The sequence below is a fragment of the Numida meleagris genome, chromosome 19, assembly GCF_002078875.1.
Source record: "Numida meleagris isolate 19003 breed g44 Domestic line chromosome 19, NumMel1.0, whole genome shotgun sequence".
Taxonomy (NCBI): Eukaryota; Metazoa; Chordata; class Aves; order Galliformes; family Numididae; genus Numida; species Numida meleagris.
This window is the reverse complement of record NC_034427.1, coordinates 3,259,241-3,276,642: the sequence shown is the minus strand read 5'-3', so window position 1 is coordinate 3,276,642 and position 17,402 is coordinate 3,259,241. Positions and strand designations below refer to the sequence as shown.

The 17,402-nt window shown below is 45.3% G+C and overlaps 1 long non-coding RNA gene across 2 annotated transcripts; it reads left to right on the top strand.

Annotated features, from left to right (window-relative positions):
- LOC110408198 lies at positions 920–13,090 on the top strand. 2 transcript variants are annotated; one of them, XR_002444218.1, is made up of 5 exons: positions 920–1,723; positions 3,666–3,786; positions 6,815–6,991; positions 8,252–8,385; positions 12,633–13,090. It is a non-coding gene; the product is annotated as an uncharacterized LOC110408198 (long non-coding RNA). The 2 variants fall into 2 exon arrangements; XR_002444217.1 differs by having other exon boundaries at positions 12,627–13,090.

The following is a 17,402-nucleotide window of genomic DNA, read 5'->3' as shown; positions in this document are numbered from 1 at the left end:
GGAACCACTAGAGGACACCACCAGACGACTCATGAAGCAAACAGGCACTGCTATAAACAGAGAAACTGAAAAAAGAGGAGTAGGAATGGGGCAGTGCTGTTCCTATCATCCTCTGGGGATGGATGGAGCTAATCCAGCATCTTCTTATTGACAGCCAACAGATATGGGCTGGAAATGCACAGTTCCTTGCAACACCTCATCATGCTTATATCTTGTGACGCCAGAACAGATCTGCCTGGAGGAGCAATTTGCTGCTGAGGGATGGAGAATATCTCTGAGCCTTTTCTGGCCAGAGCAGTTTCAGCTAGCTCAGAACCTGCAGCTGTTGAAGTTGTTGGTATTCTTTTGAGGGCTCCTGAAGCATTAGCAGGCTTAAATGAACTAATTTAGAAGAGGATCAGGTGGGAACATGTGACAGAAGCAGAACATGGGCAAATCCAGGGCAAACGTAAAAAAAAATATATACACTGCTCCTTCATTGAGCTCTGGAGCCATGGGACAGGCTTCCTGGGAAGGCACAAAACTTCTGTCATAGACTGGGAGAAGCTCTGGGAAGTATATAGCAGATCTTTCTTGCAGGGTCCCCTTAAAGGAAGTCATTTCAAGAGCCAGGCAAGGTTTATAAACTTTGAAATGACAGACTTAAAGAGGGAGAGTAATGATGTCAGCAGAGCAATTAGGACTGCAAGACAGCACCAGTGTGAGCATTTACCCCATACAATAATGGTACCCAAGCCATCTATAAGCAGTTCTTCCCCTTGTGAAAAACAAACCATTCTCTGTGCAGCGCTGGGGATGTCAGAAGAGCGGTGAGCACTGAGCTCTCTTAAAGAAGTCTTTTAATTCTATATATAGAAGTCAGTACTCGGCCCACCCGCCTCCTCCCGAAGCTCTGCCCCCAGGCGGAGCGCCACTCCCACCCCGGGCGCACCTCCCCCAGCGCTGCTGGCTGCTGCCGTCGGGCGCTGACAGAGCCGGGCCCGCCCTGCAGCCCGAGGCCCGGCCGGCCAAACGTTGGCTGCGGTGCTCCGTCCGTGCGGCCGCTGGGGACGCGGAGACCGCGGTTCTGTGCCGGGCGGAGGCCGTGACGGGAGCTCCTCGCTGCCCTCCGTCCCCCCTCGGCCTTCTGTACCCAGCGCCGAGCAAAGGCCGTGCCCGCAGCCTGCCCTGCGCTGCCGTGTGCCCGGGCCCCTCCCCAGCGCTGAGGCCTGGGCTGGGCCCTCACCCCGCGGGGCAGAGTCGTTCCCAGTGGGAGCAGACCCTCAAGTACCCAAATGGAGAGGCATGGACTGGTTTTGCTTTTTTAAAAAATTGCTTAGGTTTTTATTATTATTTTGTGTTGTCCTTTTAAATTGGTTATGGTCCAGTGCTGAAACAAAAGTCCCAATGGACAACTGGAATGGACCTTCATGCTGAACTTCAGCCCTTCTTCCCATCCAAACCAAAGTCCTCTGCTTCTCCAAAGGAACAGCCACCTCTGTATCTTCTGTGACACCGCCTGGAGGCCGCAGGGAGCTCGGGGCCGTCCGCTGGACTCCTCCTGCTGTCCTGGTGCAGCAGCTCAGAGGACAGCAGTCCCAGTCCTGCCCTCTTCTCAGGGCTCACCTGGAGGCTGCAGGATGCTCAGGGCCATCTGCTGGACTTGTCTTGTTGTCCCGGCACAGCAGCTTATAGGACAGCAGTCCCAGTCCTTCCCATTTCCTCAGAGCTCGGGAAAGAAGAGGTGAGAGGTGTTGGGGAAGGATGAGGATGGAGGCCGGGGAAGAAAGGGCGGTAGGGAGCAGCAGCTGGCGCAGGGGCTCTGTGGCGGATGGTGACATTTCAACGCCAAGATGGAAATCGAGAGCCCCTGGTGCGCTGCCGACGGATGTAGCAGCGTCTCCAGGCAGACACGATGTTGGGGTGCCTGCCCTGCCTCGATGGAGGTGGATCCACCTCCATGGGTTCTTCCTCTGCAGGGATGTCCACCTCCATGGGCTCGACGCTGCTCTCAGGTGGATCGACATCCATCGGCTCCGGTTTGCTGCTGCTCCCCTGAAGCCGTGGCTTCTTTGGTGGAGGAGGATCCATCCTCCTCCACAAAGGACAACACAAGGGGTAGGAAGGGACTTTCAAAAGTGCTTCTTGGGCCACAAGACTGCCACCAAGTCGCGAGTCGGTTAACGACTGGTGTTCTGTTGTCAGGGTCCCCGTATTTATAGTGGTTGTCAGGGAGGTGGGTCGTGACATCAGAAAGCCATGGCGCTGTGACCCTAAGAATGTGCCATGACGACCAAAACATGGCTGTGTTGGGCATGGGGAGACTATGGCCTGAGAGTTGCCCTACGTGCCACTAGTGGGATTCTGCAGGGCTCCATTTTTGAACCAGTTCTCTTTAGTGTGTTCATTGATGACTGCAGTGAAGATCTGAATGTTACATGAAATAAATTTGTGAATGATGCTAAACTGGGAGGAGTGTTGATTGCCTTGGTGGTAGAGAGGCCTCACACCAGGGTCTTGAGAGATTTGAGGGCAGTCTCTGTCGGCATGAAGCAGAGCAAGTGCTGGGTTCTGCAGCTGGGTCGGGGCAGCCCTGGTTCCGTGTACAGACCGGGGGATGAGGAGCTGGAGAGCAGCCCCACGGAAAGGGACTTGGGGGTTCTGGTTGGCGGCAAGTTGTCCGTGAGTCACAGTGTGCCCTGGCAGCCAGAAGGGCCAGCCGTCCCCTGGGGTGCACCAGGCCTAGCGCTGCCGGCCGGGTGAGGGAAGGGGTTGTCCCGCTGTGCTCTGCCTGCTGCGGCCTCACCTCCAGCACTGCGTGCGGGTTTGGGTGCCACAACATGAGAAGGACATAAAGCTGTGAGAGAGAATCCAAAGGAGGGCTGCAGAAGTGGGGCAGGGTCTGAGGGCAAGGTGTGTGTGAGGAGGATGAGGTGAAAATCCTGAAAATGTATTTCAGGGAATGGAAAAGCATCTATAAAAATGTTCCGCTTATCTCCAAAATGAGTTTTTAAATGACGTTTAGTTTGCTTTTGAAAACCTAATAGTACACACATGAAAGTATTTGCCCACTATGGGATGTTTTTAATGCTGTAGGCTTTGCCCATCAGTGATAGAACTGTGATGAGACTGAGGACATTTCTACAAGTAATTTTAACCGAATCCACCAGTACATGTTTCTCCGTTTCTTTCCAGTGAGATGGTAAAAAAACCCATGTATGTTGTGGTTGTTTCTTTTTGTTTGCAATAACTAGGAATGTTATTTTTGCTGTTAAACTTCCCGAGGTTTTTAGGCCTAAAATTGAATGTATGATAGAGGATTTAAAAAGTGATTTCCAAGAGAGCTTTCCTGCTCTCTTTTAATTAACACACTAAAAAGCTACAAATTGGAAACGGTTTTTCCTTATTAGAATGAAAATATTTTGGAAAACATTTAGGTGGATTTCTAATGAATTATATAACCACATAAGGAATTACGTGGTTTTAGAATGTATATATTCATTTTCCTCATTCTCAGTGAAAGGTGGAATTTTTTTTTTCTAGTCGCATCATAGACTAGGGACCCCCATGGTAAAAACTTTCTCCACCAAGTGGTCACATATCCAGTGTGCTTTACGTAGATGAAAAGTTGAGCTAGAAAAACAAACAACTTTTTTAATGGAAAACTGTTTTTGCCTTTTCCTGAGGATGGTGTTGGCTTTCAGAGAGAACTGCCCTGCCTTTCTTTACCTCGAGCCAGAAGTGGGGTAAAGCAAATCCTTCAGACATGCCTTCCAGGGGAGCAGCAGTCACTTCCTCCAGAGGCTGGTGAGTGCCACCTTGCTCTTCAGAACCTTTCCAAATACACTCGCAATGCATTTCCTGGAGAAGCAGAGCATTACCTGTTTGCTGTGGGCTTTTTCACACCCAGAGCATCATCTCTGCTTAGGCTTCCACTGGGAAAGTGCAAAGCGAGCCTCGGCACAGTCCCTGCCCCGAGGACGTTAGAATGCATCGAGCTTTTTTTTTTTTTTTTTTTTTTTAACCGAGGATTTTTTAATTGATTTTACCATGTGTCTCACCCAAATGCTGTTCGATGCACACCGACCCTAGCCCGTGAGCTCGGCTGAGCTTTTCGGAGAGGCTCCTCCTGTCGTGTCCTTCCGTGAGCCGAGCACCAGGGGGGGACAAAGCCCCGCGCACCGCCACCGAGGAGGGACAACCCCCCCCCCCCCCCCGAAAGCTCCTTCCAGGAGCGGCAGGAGAAGCGCTGGGGAACCTCGAGTGCCAGCTGCACCCCTGGGTGCCCCACGGGGATCTACTGCTTCTGGCTATGTCCCTGCATGGCACCTCCACTACTTTAGCTAGGAAAAGATGCTTGTGTTAAAAAAAACATAGCTATTCATGGAGGTTATAGAAGTGTACTCATTTGTAAAAAAAAAAAAAAAAAAAAAGGAAGAACTAAAAAGCAACAACCACCTGCCCTTAAAACAACTGAGAGGACAGTAGATTTGCTGGGGTAAAGGAGGAGATTGAGTCTGTGTTGCAAACTTGGTTTCAAAGCTGATCAGTCTTCCCTTTCTTTCACTGCAAACAAAACGCTGTTTAACAATTGCAGTTTGTGTATAGGAAAATAGCTGTTCTCTCCAGTTCTGTTCAGATTCACTAAAAACTTGAATGCAGCTGATGCCCAGGTATTTAAGTTAATGCTACTTGTCCAGGAGAAAAAAAATACAACTTTTTCATTGAAAATTAGAGGAAAAGCAAATTTGATGAGTATTTGGCTTTTTCAATAACTAGCTATGCCTGACTGGAACCTGCAGGGAAAACAAATATAATTATTTGTGTGAGATTGAATTTCATTTCCAACTGAAAATACAAAATCTGTCACCTGCACATTCACTCTAAGCTGTGGTTGTGGGATGCAGGATGCTCCAGCAGCGATGCTGGCGGGTACCTGAAGCAGAGCGTGTGTCCTCCTGGTCCCACTGCCACCTGTGTCCCCTAAAATGAAGGTCACCCATGTGGCAGGAGTTGGCTCCCTCCCAAAATGTGTAGAGATGGGAAAAATGGGTCCCCAGGCATTTGCACCACAGGCAGCAAGCCTGCATTTGGCTGCTTGGCTGGCCAAGCCTGCTGGAGCAAAATCTCTAAGACCTTAAGATGTATGAATAACATTTGGCTTGAGTCCATTTCCTCAGTGCCGGACAGCTTGCTGCTGAATGAAGTTTTTTTATTCAGGTCCTCAGAGTCAGCCCCTTGCCCAGATCCAGCTGTCCCTGGTAATTAAATTTTAATGCCTCAAGCTGGGCGTTTGCATTGGTGTTTTAAAAGAGGCTGCGAGCGGTCTGCTGTGGTCACCTGCAGGCTTTGAAGCTATCATCTGCTGGCAAAGGGAAAGTTCTGCCTCCTTGGTCCCAGCTGAAGTGGTGTGACAGTTCTCCATCCCTGAAAGGGGAGCTAAGGGGCTTCCTCTTGTGCAGGTGGGAGGGGCTAGAACGCCAATGAGAGTTTATTCTAGTGAAAAGTGTGGGTCTGAGGAATGCATTAAGTTTTCTTGAGATAGGCATGAAGCAGCAAATGTCTGCCCTGGGTAAGGGGGGCTGTTTGGGAGGATGAAGAGGAGATGCCATCCCTCCCAGCATAGCCTCTGAACAGAGCTCTTGCATGCAAGCAGCCCGTGCAGCGAGCTCAGTGAGTGCAGCGTGAGCTATAAATAGGCATTCTGTCACTTTGAGTCAAACGGTTCTTCCTCACATTGTGTTTTGCTGATGGATTTAATTAGAATTGAGAAAGGTGGTAGTTGCTTGGGCTCTGCTTGGCTTGTATTTTGGGAGCTCCATGCTTGTGGTGGCTCTGCCCATGGCACCACTTGGCCACCTGAAGGCACCTGTGCTGCCTGCATTGTGTCAGCTGCTGATGTGCCCCAGCACGTGTCAGGAGGGGGCTCAGGGCCACCACAGCCCATTCTGGCAGCACATGGAACTGGAGCAGGGCCAGGGCCAAGGGGAGCCATGGGGGTGATGGATCCCCTCTGCTGTATGGGAACAGAGGGAGCGTGAGAGGGAGGTGGCTAGAAACCAACCACGCTGATCATTGAGACTCTTCTCCTCCTCCTTAAACCATTTCATTGTAATTACTGTGCAAACAGAAGGCCTGGGTAATTATTCTGTGATTTTGTGGGTGTAAATTTAACAAGTCATTCCCATACAACTTTACTGAGAGGGAAGACTTTTTCCTTTAAGTTTTTCTCCTTAACTCAGTGCTCTCGGTTTCTGTATGGGTGAAGTATTGCTAGTTAACAACCTGAGTAAGAAATAGCTCTGAACACAGATGACTAGCAGGGACTGGCACTGCTGCCAGGCAAACTCTGCAGTAAGGATGTGAGAGCAACAGCAAACGTTTTTACAGATGCAGGCTGTGACCCAGCTCAAAGCACAAGCTCAGGCATGCCAAGTAGGTCTTGCAAGGCTTCTGAGAACCTTTTTGTCCCTACCCAAACCATTGTGGCTAATGAGATCCAAGGGGACACTCTAACAATCAAATCCTATATTTAAGTGCTAGGGTTCATACAAGAAACTGAGGGAGGACAGCACTGGGGTTTGCCTCTCCAGGGCTCTTGTAGCCAGTTTATTGACCTGGAGCACCAGTCTCTTTCTCATGAGCTGGCAGAGAATAGATTATAGTGAAAAGATGTCTTAGGGATATTCTTTGGGATTATTATTTCTGACTTTAGCATATTGCACAAAAAGTCATGAATCCCAAGTCACACTCATGTATTGTTAGAGAAGTTTACATGGAATTCAATGAGTTTCCCTCTTCAGTTCATTTTAATACTCTGAATTTTTCTGTTCAGCGTTAAGCACAGCAACAAATCAGAGCAGATGTGGCTCAATGAAACCATCCCACAGCTCAGGATGAGTGAGGTGGTTACAAACAGCTTTGAATATGTGTATGCTTGTGTACAACATAGCCGAACAAACCTCCACTGCTGTTTGTGCTGCAGAACAGATGACTTGGAAAAGGCTCTCGAGTAAGTTATAAATTGTTTCCTGTCACTGTGCTGTCATCTTGTTCTGCTGCTCCAGTCCTTCCTATTGCATTTGTTTCCTTCCTCCTTCCCTTTCCTTATATTGAAGCAAAGCTGAAAGTGCCTGTGCTGGAGGCACCTATTGCCTTGCTCATGGTGTTGTTATTAAATCCCCCAGGTTTGGGCTGCCTGTTCTCACAAATAAACCAGAGCCCATTGCTGAGTAGCCGATTTTCTGCTGGTTGAATGAAGATGCTGTCTGAAGCAGTTTCTTCTTTTCTGTTTGTCATTTATTTCTCATATGTACACACCATGGCATAACATGTCCTGCAGAATATTAAGCCTGCCATAGACCTACCTCCACTGCCACAGTGGATGTTTTGTTCCAAGACCCATGTCATCCAAAATCAGGCTGGCTTGTCATTCTGAGGTCCCTATGGAAAGCGGAAGGTGCGTGGTTGAATCCAGGTGTCCCCTGGATTGTCTCAGGGTCCTGGATCATCTTTTGGTGTCTGCATAAGGACAGCACCTACTCCATTTTGAAGGACTTGGCCGTAGAAGTGGAGTAGGTTGTGCTTTGGCTTCATAAAAGAGGAAGGGGGTTATGCTTTTCCTTCTCTTGTTTTCCTTTGTGAAGTCCATTGAATCCATTTTGTCCTTGCAACAACGCTCCAGGGGAAAACAAAAAGATTTTGAGGGGGAGCGGGGGAAGAAAACAAAACATTTACTTAAGAATTGGGAAAGAGTTCTCAAAAAGTGATTATAAAGTATGGTGACAGTGTCTGAATTGGTAAAGTAGTGTGAGAAACAATTTTCTTCTCCCAGGAAAATGTGTAAGATGCCAAATCAGTAGAAGTAACTTGAATCCAGACACTTTTGCTAATCAGTTAATTTATTTTCTTTACTTGAACAAAGTCATTGTTGTCCTGAATTCTTTTCAATGGTTCATCTAGCTTTGAGTATTTTTGAGCTTTAAATGCATCTTTCTGCCCTTTTTTAAATAAAAAAAAAACCCACATATGAAAGTGACAGTTTCTTCTAATCAGCTTCCATTTAATAGGTGTGCATTTTTCAAAGGGAGAATGACATTAAACTTTTACTGATGAGCTTCATAGATTGGACGTGGCCAAGAAATGTGCCTGGCTTAAGTCCTGCTTGTGTTGCTTGACCTGCCTGTGAGCTGAGTGGAGAAACAGAATGAGATGGTAAAGAGAACAAGAGAGAAAAGTTCCTCATACTGTTCTATGCTGCCGTTACTTTCAGAGTTCTGGGACTTCACCCTGACAAGTTCTGGATTTGAACATCCCCAAGTCTCGAGGCTGCCTGCTGCCTGGCGTGGGCTTATCTCTGCAGGAGGCAAGCTGAAGTGCTCCGTGCCATTGCCATGCCTTTTAAATGTAAGTGCAGAGCTCTCTTGTTCAGTGCCTTGGAAAATAACTGATGACAAAAGAGATTGGGCGTTTGGATAAGATAAGAATTAAATTGAAAATTTGTCCTGAAACAACAGTGCTCTTGAACTTTTCAGGAGATGCAAAAAGTTGTGCTTGTTTTTAAAATAGTTTTTTGGTTTTCTTCATCTCCTGAAATTCTCCGTGCTGACATTGTACATGAGCACTAAAGCAATCAACAGTTCCAAGCAGCGTGGGGTGACAGTAAATTTGCCTCGGTAAGACTCCATCGTGGCAAACTTCCCTGTCTCTGTTTTGTCACGGCAAAACACTGCAGGAGGTGTGAACACCACATGTGGCTGAAAGCCTTTGGAGATACCTCTGTAATTTGTGAAGCAAGGGCTGACCCCCCAAGGCTGCTAATTTCCAAGAAGGACTCAAGCTGAAATGTTCGTACTCTCCCAGCTTCCAAAGGCACTGAAATGTGTGCTCAGCTTTAAGTACATGCTTCCATTTACCCGAGTCAGTATAATTAACCATGTGCAAGTGTACCCCTGAAGAGGAATTACATGCTTCAGTCCTAGATCTGTGTCTTTGAGCCTCCTTGCTTGGGTGAATTGTGGTTTATTCCTCTTGGACTGCGGCCTAGTACCTTCCTCTTTGGAGACAATTCCCATAGTTCTTGTATAATTAGATTAGCTCTGCCTGGACCTACCTACAATGGGTGGAATAAATTGTTTCTAACCTCCCCAGACCCCACTGAAAATGATACCTGTTGTCCCTCCACATGGGAGCTTGTACTCAGAGAGATCACGGTGACAGAAAACAGCCTTTTTAAAATGAGGAGCTGTACAGTGGTAACAGCAGGACCAGTGAAGCTTAAGAGAAGAGGATGCATTAAATGAAATGGGTCCCTGTGAGTTACCTGTGTTGCCTGGGGCTCAAGCTGGTATGCTTTGCACGGAGACAAGCTGCTGGGCTTCAGAGGATGCTTTGCACCCTGGCAGACACATTGCTCCAGCTCTCCTCATTTTGCTGTGAGCCTTTGCAATTCAAATTTTTTTTTCATTTTGCTTTTATTGTCTAAATCCACTGAACTGAAGTCCAGAAAACAGGAAGTTCATCAGGACGTTGGGGTAGATACTGAAATGGCTGGCTCTTTGTTGCCTCTTGTTGTTTATTTAGAAGACATGGGAAGGAATTATGTATTATCTGACAAATTTGCCAATAAATATATCCAGTAGGCAAACACATTACAGGGCCATTGCCAACGTGTGACAGTCCTAAATGTTGGTAATCAATTTAAAGTTACCATGTAATCAGAATGAGGTGAAAATTTGATCTAGCACTGAATCAGGATCTAAAACCTGTGATATCAGTTGTAATACGCTACCTAGTAATCAGCTACAAGTAAATGCATCTTGCTTAGGTTGTATTTCTAGTTAGCACACAGTGTGAAAATTAAAGGATTAGCATATTTGTGGGAAATAAAACATTATGCTTTCACACGAGTGACTGTTCTTATTTAATGTCTTGCTTTTTTATTTAGGGGAGCTACAGAGATGCATCCTATATGTGTTTAGTGGAGCCAGTTGAATTATATGGTTAGAGTAATTCATCAGATAAATTCACATCCATGAATAATCTGCATTCAGATCATGACCTTTACTACGCTGTGCATTTTCCAGGGCTTCAAGCCTTCAGCTGATGCCGAGCAGAGACAGGAGGAGCACAGAGACATTTTTCATCATCTCCTCCACTCCAGGAACAGTCTCATTTTAGGAGCAAGGCAGGAAAGCCTCAGCCCCAGGGGATGCCTCAGGGAATGTTCCAAAATGGAAAGAAAGATTTTCTGAGCGTTTGAGCACCGGGAGAAATTGGATGGGAGGCAGCTGCTCCCAGCCGGGGTACTGCTATTGCCTCTCATCCCTATGCCTGGGCTGCAGAGGAGCCACTGTCCAGATGATGGATAGTTCTAGAGTGGTTAAATTTTGTCTCACAGTTGTTGGAGTCTGGGAAATGAGGCAGGGCAGTGTATCCAGCTGATGTAGGTCCACATATGTTCATTCACCAAAACAGCTGGCTGCTTACCCGGGCACTAACCTGACAGGAAAACACTACAGCAGCAGCTCACTGCTGATGGCAGCTCTTGCTGTGAGAGCTGAACTCATTTTGCACACCTTAGCGCATTCGAGAGAAGAAGATACAATTAAAATAGTGTCAGGCACCATGGGCAGAGCTTAGAGGAATGCAGATGAGAGCTACAAGCTGTTGTAAGCCTTGGTAGGTTTTGCTCTTTGTACCAAAAATGAATAGGAAATAAAATAGCCAGAAAGCAACAGGGCTGTGTTGTTTCAGGAGCAACAATCAAGTCAGAGATTTCCATGTAGTAAATATTGCTAAGTGCCCTTGGCCACAACAAGCAAGAGAGGTGAATCACCTTTCAGATACAGATCTAAATAACTTTGTACTAGAAATGAAATAATGTAATGGCTTGCATAATGTTCCTCAAACAGCTATGGAGAAGTTTGGACCTGTGTCTCTTAATGCTAGGTAAATTTGGTCATAGTGATTTTAAAAGTGCATTTTTAGTATTTTAGTATTGTTTGCTTTCAGCAGTTTCACAGAGCTTTGTACTTGCTGTTGTGTAGAAATATTTTACCAGTGCTGCAGTGTTCTTTGTTTGCTACTTGTGTTTAAGATTGTAGGTGAAGTTTTGTATAACCCACTGCTGCTGGAGCAGGCTTCTTCTGTGGCACATTCCTCAGGCTCAAGTGGGTGAGGGAGAACTGGTCCTGGAGCTGCTGAATTATTTGGCAGGGGCCGCAGTTTGTTCAGCTCAGGAGACTTCAATGCTCTGATAAACCAGGTCTTGGTGGAGATGCTCCTCCTGTGGGATCAGCAGGAAAACTTAAGCTTAGGGTTGGATTAGGTATATGCTCTTGTTATGACTTTGCTGTTCCCCCTTTGGATGAAAGCAGTGCCTCAGTTTCCCTGTCTGTAAAATGGGGTACCAGTAATCTCATTGTAACAATTTCCAGAGTGTATGAGAAGCTCAAAGCAAAAGATGTTGTTCTGTAGGAAATGTGTGCAAAGGAAAATTGAAATAGATACAAAGCACACTGTATACAGTGAGGTTTATTTGCTGTTTCAGCTTGTTCTTTCATCAGGCCATTGAACAATAGCCAAAGAATGGAGCAGATCATTTATTTTTTTTACAGGATATTAATGTCCCTGTGTCTTTGAAGCCAATTAAGTAGCAGCAGGTTTGTGGCAAAGAATGGAACAGTGCTGGTTTCTTCCTGTTGGAGCTTTTATGACTGTTGCAAAAGCGTGACTGAATGAGGCTTTCATTACTTCATTTATTTTTTTATTTATTTTAGGCTGCTGGAGAATTAATGTGAATAATTTTCCCATTTTGCCATCTGCTTTAGACTCTATCTCAAAGGGTTCCCAATGAGCACGGCACGTAAAACCATTTAAAAATGATCCTCTCCACATTTCCTGCACTCAGCAGTCTGCTAATGTGGCCAATAGATCTAGGTGATGGGGCTGCATGATTTAGAGAGGATCATTATGGTTATGATGAGCTGTGCAACTGTCTTGTTTATCCACAGTTAGCTGTTTCATTGCAGTGCCCCTTGTCACAAAAAATAATTTTGCATTTAACCATTTACAGAGCAGTGCCAGGAACATCCAGCTGAGTGACTCTTCCACCTTGAATTCAGCAGGATGAGTTGCTCTACTAATTTCCATCTTATTTCCCTCGTGGTTTGGGCTGGAAATGTTGAGGAGCTCTGATGTGCTCCGCATAACTGATATGAGGTTAAGTGGCATTTCCACTGGCTTTCAAAGGGTTATGTGCAGACAATTCTTGGCTATCTTGTCTCTGTCTCCATGCGTTTCACACTCCTGTGGTCTCTTGGATCCAAGGGTTTTGGCTTTCAATCTTTGTCTTGCACTCTGCCAAAACCTCTAGTCAGTGTTTGCACCTCGGAGACTCTCAGAGTGATGGACAAATGCTCACTGTCCCTTCTAGGAGGAGGAGAAGAAGATAGCTGAAGTCTTTGACCTGCCTGATGAACAAAAATTACTCGTGGCAGATGAATGGCTGAGTAGCAATTTGCAAATTCCCCTGCAAATGCATAGAATGGTCAGCTGTGGCACGGCAGTGTTGCACCAGCTGTAGGATGATTGACATATCTGAAAAATTAAAGGTAGATATCTTAATTTCCTTTGTTTTCTGCAAGTTTCAGGAGTGGAGGATCCATGTGAGCACGCCAGCAGCAGTGTGTGTATTTAGATATATTGCTGTGGGTACAGTATGATCGTAATGAGGTGACGCGGCGCTGGGACTGCACCTAACTCATCTCCTGGCATTGTGGAAGTGGGAGAAGATGGATGTGCTGCTCCCTCGCCTCCTCCCTCCACGTTTTGTTTGTTGTTCAGAAGACATATGGACAGCCACGTACACAAATACACACAGATTTCTCCCTGAAGAATGATGTCATGGCAGATTTTTTTTGTATTCAGAGTAAAATATTATAATGGCACGATTTCCTTCCTTCAAGCAAGAAAATGGTTGAGCAGATCTTCTATTCTTATGAAAAGCCTGTGAGTCTATTACTTTCCTGGGAATTGGATATTTTTTTCTTGAAATGGGCTGCTTTTCTCACCTTAAAAAAAAAATCATATTTTGACTGGCACACCATTTTTACCATGTTTTGTAATAGAATGCATAAAGAACTCTGAATATTTTCACTTTTGATTTAATACATAGGAAGTCTTAGATTGCATTTTGAATTACTGGCATCACTTGAATTAAAAAAAAAAAAAAAACAAACACCCAAACAAATAAAAAACCCTTCAAGCTTTTTATTTCTATAAACTTTTCTATTTACTTGCCCTTTCTGTAGTGCACCTGCGGGGCATTCTCCTCACCCTGACAATCCACACAGTAATAGAAGCGTGTACAACGGAGCTTGAAAAACCACATCATCCAGCGTTCAGACGTGCACTCCCCTCGTAGCTTGCAGACCACATTCTGGTGGCTGGTTTGTTAATGCTAACAGAAACCCGCCATGAAAACCTGATGCAGTCCCTTCGAGTCAAAGGGAGTCTGTCCCTTGTATTATTGGACTTCGACTTGGGTATTTCAAATACAGGAACAAAGAGACTGAGACATGAGTCTGCTTGGAAGCCCAGACAGCCCGTGGTGGGCAGCAGGAGTGGCAGTGGCCAGCCAGGTGCTGGCAGTGGGGTGGGATGTGGCTGTAACACGTGGCCACGGGGGCACTGGAGTGAGGCCTTTCATTTCACATTAGGATTCTTCTCGTATTTGTTAGATAGAACAATATTAACCTTTTGAATTTATTTAGAAACTCATTAGTGCTTTTTCTATAGTCCATTCTTTTTCTGATTAGCTCTCCTCATTACAATTCAAATTTCTTTCTGCTACATTTACCACATTGTCCTGCTTTCTCTCTCATCTCTATTGTTGCTTGGCTTAATTTATTAAAGCAATGGAAAAGACAGGGAGGATTGGTTGATGTAGCACCATCCCTAGGCCCTGGTGCTCTGGGAGGAGAAGAGGAGATGAGACCCCCATGAGCTTGCTTTGCCCGGGCTGGGGGTCCCTTCACACACATGGGATGCAGTCCGGTCCTACATCCTCATTTCATTCGCTCACCAGTCTGAGAGTTCTTAAATGGAATTCACTCTGAAAGCTCAGTGTCCTCATTGCAGCTCAGAACCAGACACAGCTAATGCCCCAGCACGTCTGGCAACGTGTTTTTGAGGTTATTTTGAAAACTAGCTACGTATCTTTAGTAGCTTTTTTTTTCTTCTTTTTTTTTTTTTTTTTTTTTTTTTTTCCCCAGTTGTTCTTTTTATCAAGATGCAAGTGTGGAAGCTTCTGTAATTGCTCCTGAGTTGGTACAACTCCAGTGGAATATGAAGTGACATTTTTGGTCAATTAGAAGAGACCCAAGCTGATCCCTGTGCTGAGGGAACGGTGATGGGCGGATGCTAAGCTTCACATCCACATTTAGGTATTCGCTGTACTGCTTTGCAAAATATTTTCTGTTAGGAACAGGTGTGTTTAGTCTTTCTTTTTCCTTTAGCATGGTGCTTGTTTCTCAAGAGTGATGCTGATGCATCCCATGTGCTCGTGATTAAAGATGCAGTATGCTTTTGACAAGAGATGATTAAACGCAGTCAGATGACTGAAACCATCCCGGTTCTTGCGGTTTTCTGATTGTTGGTGTATTTGAACATCTCACAAAGGTGAATGAATGTGTTTTCACAGCAGCTATCATAAAACAAGGAAGTGGCAGAGTGTTTTCTTTGAGGCGCAAGGGAATTAGCTCACTGGGCAAAGGTTAGAGAGAAAGATTTTGGCAGAGCTACAAAGAGAAGCTAAAGTTCTGAATTTCTAATCCAGTGCCTTAATCATAAAATCATCTTTTCTCTGGATTCTTTTCTGTCTGTGGTAATTACAGTTTTGGCTGGTTTTATGTCCTTTATAAAAACCTGTCTTTCACACATCTTGTGAAACTGAAAAAAAAAAAAAAAAAAGATAAAACAATCATAATTTTCCAAGTGTATAATTTTGGACTCCAGCAGAGGCCTAAAACAAGTAAGGTAATTATTCCACTCAGCTCAGCGCCGTTTGGAGAATTAGACTATTTTGCGAATTATAATTTTAAAGTAAGACCCATGAACTAGAAAAAGTTCACTGAGCAACATGTAAAATAAATGCTTGTAAGTATCAGCTGAAAGAGAAGAGATGCTGGCTGTAAGTCTTTGGCGTGAAGGTGATTGGAAGAAGATGAGAAGATTGATCGTTATTAAGGAGAGGAAGGAAAAAAAGGAAGATCTGATGATTTCCTTTAGGTTACGGGGAGGTTGCCAAGGCTGCGATCATTTGTGGTGCAAGCTAAAGAAAAAGACTTTCCCGAAGGATGAATTTGGCTTCTGGGCAATTGCGGGAGGTTGGGCAGGGGAAGCTGCCAAGAGGCGGTGGGGCCAGCGTCAGCGGAGTTGTTAAAGTCTAGACTAGACGTGCATTTGTTAGTGATGGTTAATTAACTTGTTCCTGGCAATCAGCCACCAGGGCGGGAGGTGGACTTGATTTGCAAGTTGTGATTGCCAGGAAAGTCACCCATAATTGCCTGAGAACTTGTGGCTTTCTGCTTTTCGCCTCCGTCCTGTGTTCCCCTGTAAATCTTTGTATAATTTTTTTCTCTCTCCACGGGCTCCTCACCTCAGACAATACCATTTTTATGCTTATTGTTATCGACGTGATTAACTCTCTGCCGCAGTCCGATTTTGGACTCCTGTGTCACGATGACTGGGGAACATCAGCCATTCCTAGAGACAGCAGAGCCAGAATTACCTATGACTGCAGGGGGGGTTTGGGACAGTGTGGCTGAGGAGAGCACAGTGTGCTTGTAAGCGGGCTACAGAACATCGCCCTTGTATTTCTTCTGGGTAGTTCCCAGGTGCTAAGAGCCCTGTTCCCCAGGCAGTCCTTCCCTTTGGTTCACTTCGGAACTTTCTTTCTTTTATTCTTCTTTGTGTTCCTGGAGGCAGGAATCCAATGGAAGTTGCCATGCTGTGAGTTTCCGCTTGGCCAACATTGGACTGTTGTTTACTTTTAACCGAGGCAAATCAGGAAGGAGGAAAAAAAGCAATAATCTTAATTGAATTTTACTACCTCCTATATACAGGAATGAAAGGCAAGGCTGAGAAGGCCAGAATGCCTAATTGCATCCTTCTAGCATGATGTTTGCTGTAGGAGAATAGTCTTAGATTATGGTCCAGGCTGTGGCACAGACGTGGAGAAGTCCTGGGGGGCTCAATGCTGTGATATTCCAGGGGGAGAGGTTGCTGGATGCATGGTGAAGTTGTTGGGCTTGGGGTGTTTCAGGGGAGGATGGTGTGTTTTGCTGGGCCACAGTCCCTTGTCAAAAGAGAGAGAGGTGACAAATCTGTGAGACAGGAGCAGTTGCAGATGTAGGAAGAGACTTAGGGGGAGTGGATTGCTGCTGAACTGGAGACGAATAAAAGCAGGAGAATGACATTAGCATATAATTTCTGGCAGTTGTTTCAGCACATAATAACTTCAATTTAAAAGCTTCTAATTTCCCTCACTTTGTGCCTTATTAAGTCTCCAACCTATATTTAATGGTGGGAATATCACTTTTTGCTTCCCTCATTCTATGCGTGCAGTTGATCTGTGTAACCTGCTGTATCTTCACTGGGATTTCTGAAGCATGTGAGGACACCCCGTGTTCTGAGATATGCAAAATTATAACTCAAGCCCTCTCTTGCTTATGTTATTTTAGTCTTTTTCTTTCTTGTGTTGAGAGCGCAGTAACGAAAGAGTAAGAAATATTGGTCTTGTTGCATCTTAGATATATGTCATGATTCCAGAGCTGTTTCCAGCATGGCAGGTTTCTAACTGCATGTAAGTATGAGTTTCATATTAAAAAAAAGTAACAGCACATACTTAATATTTTTAAGAAACAAATAGTTTTGGCAATGACAAAGCTTGGGAAAATGCATCCTTGGCAAGTTTTCTTTGACTCCAGAGACTAGTCATGTTTTGCATAGGTTGGACATTTCTTCCCTTGCTGACCAATTTAGTGCTGACTTGTGCTTTCATTTTCCTGTCTGTAGTTGTGCTGCAGATCTTTTCCAGGATTCATATTTCTTTTCTGATTTGACTCACCCAGCTTCCTGGAAAGAAAGCGCAGCTTATTCAAACTATTCTAAATCTATTTATCCAGGCAAATATTTGGACACGTATGTTGTCTACGACAACATAATAAGGCTAAGGCTTCCCTTCCGTCCGCACCTCAGCGTGCGGGGCATACGGGACGCACACACAGTGTGTAACACCGAAATGCCAATTTAATGCTGCGCAACAAAGCTATTTATACCCGTACACGTGACCGCCCCGGATACTCGTGACCCTAGACCCCTCCCCGGGTGCACGCAGGCACTGCCCATTTTATCCCACA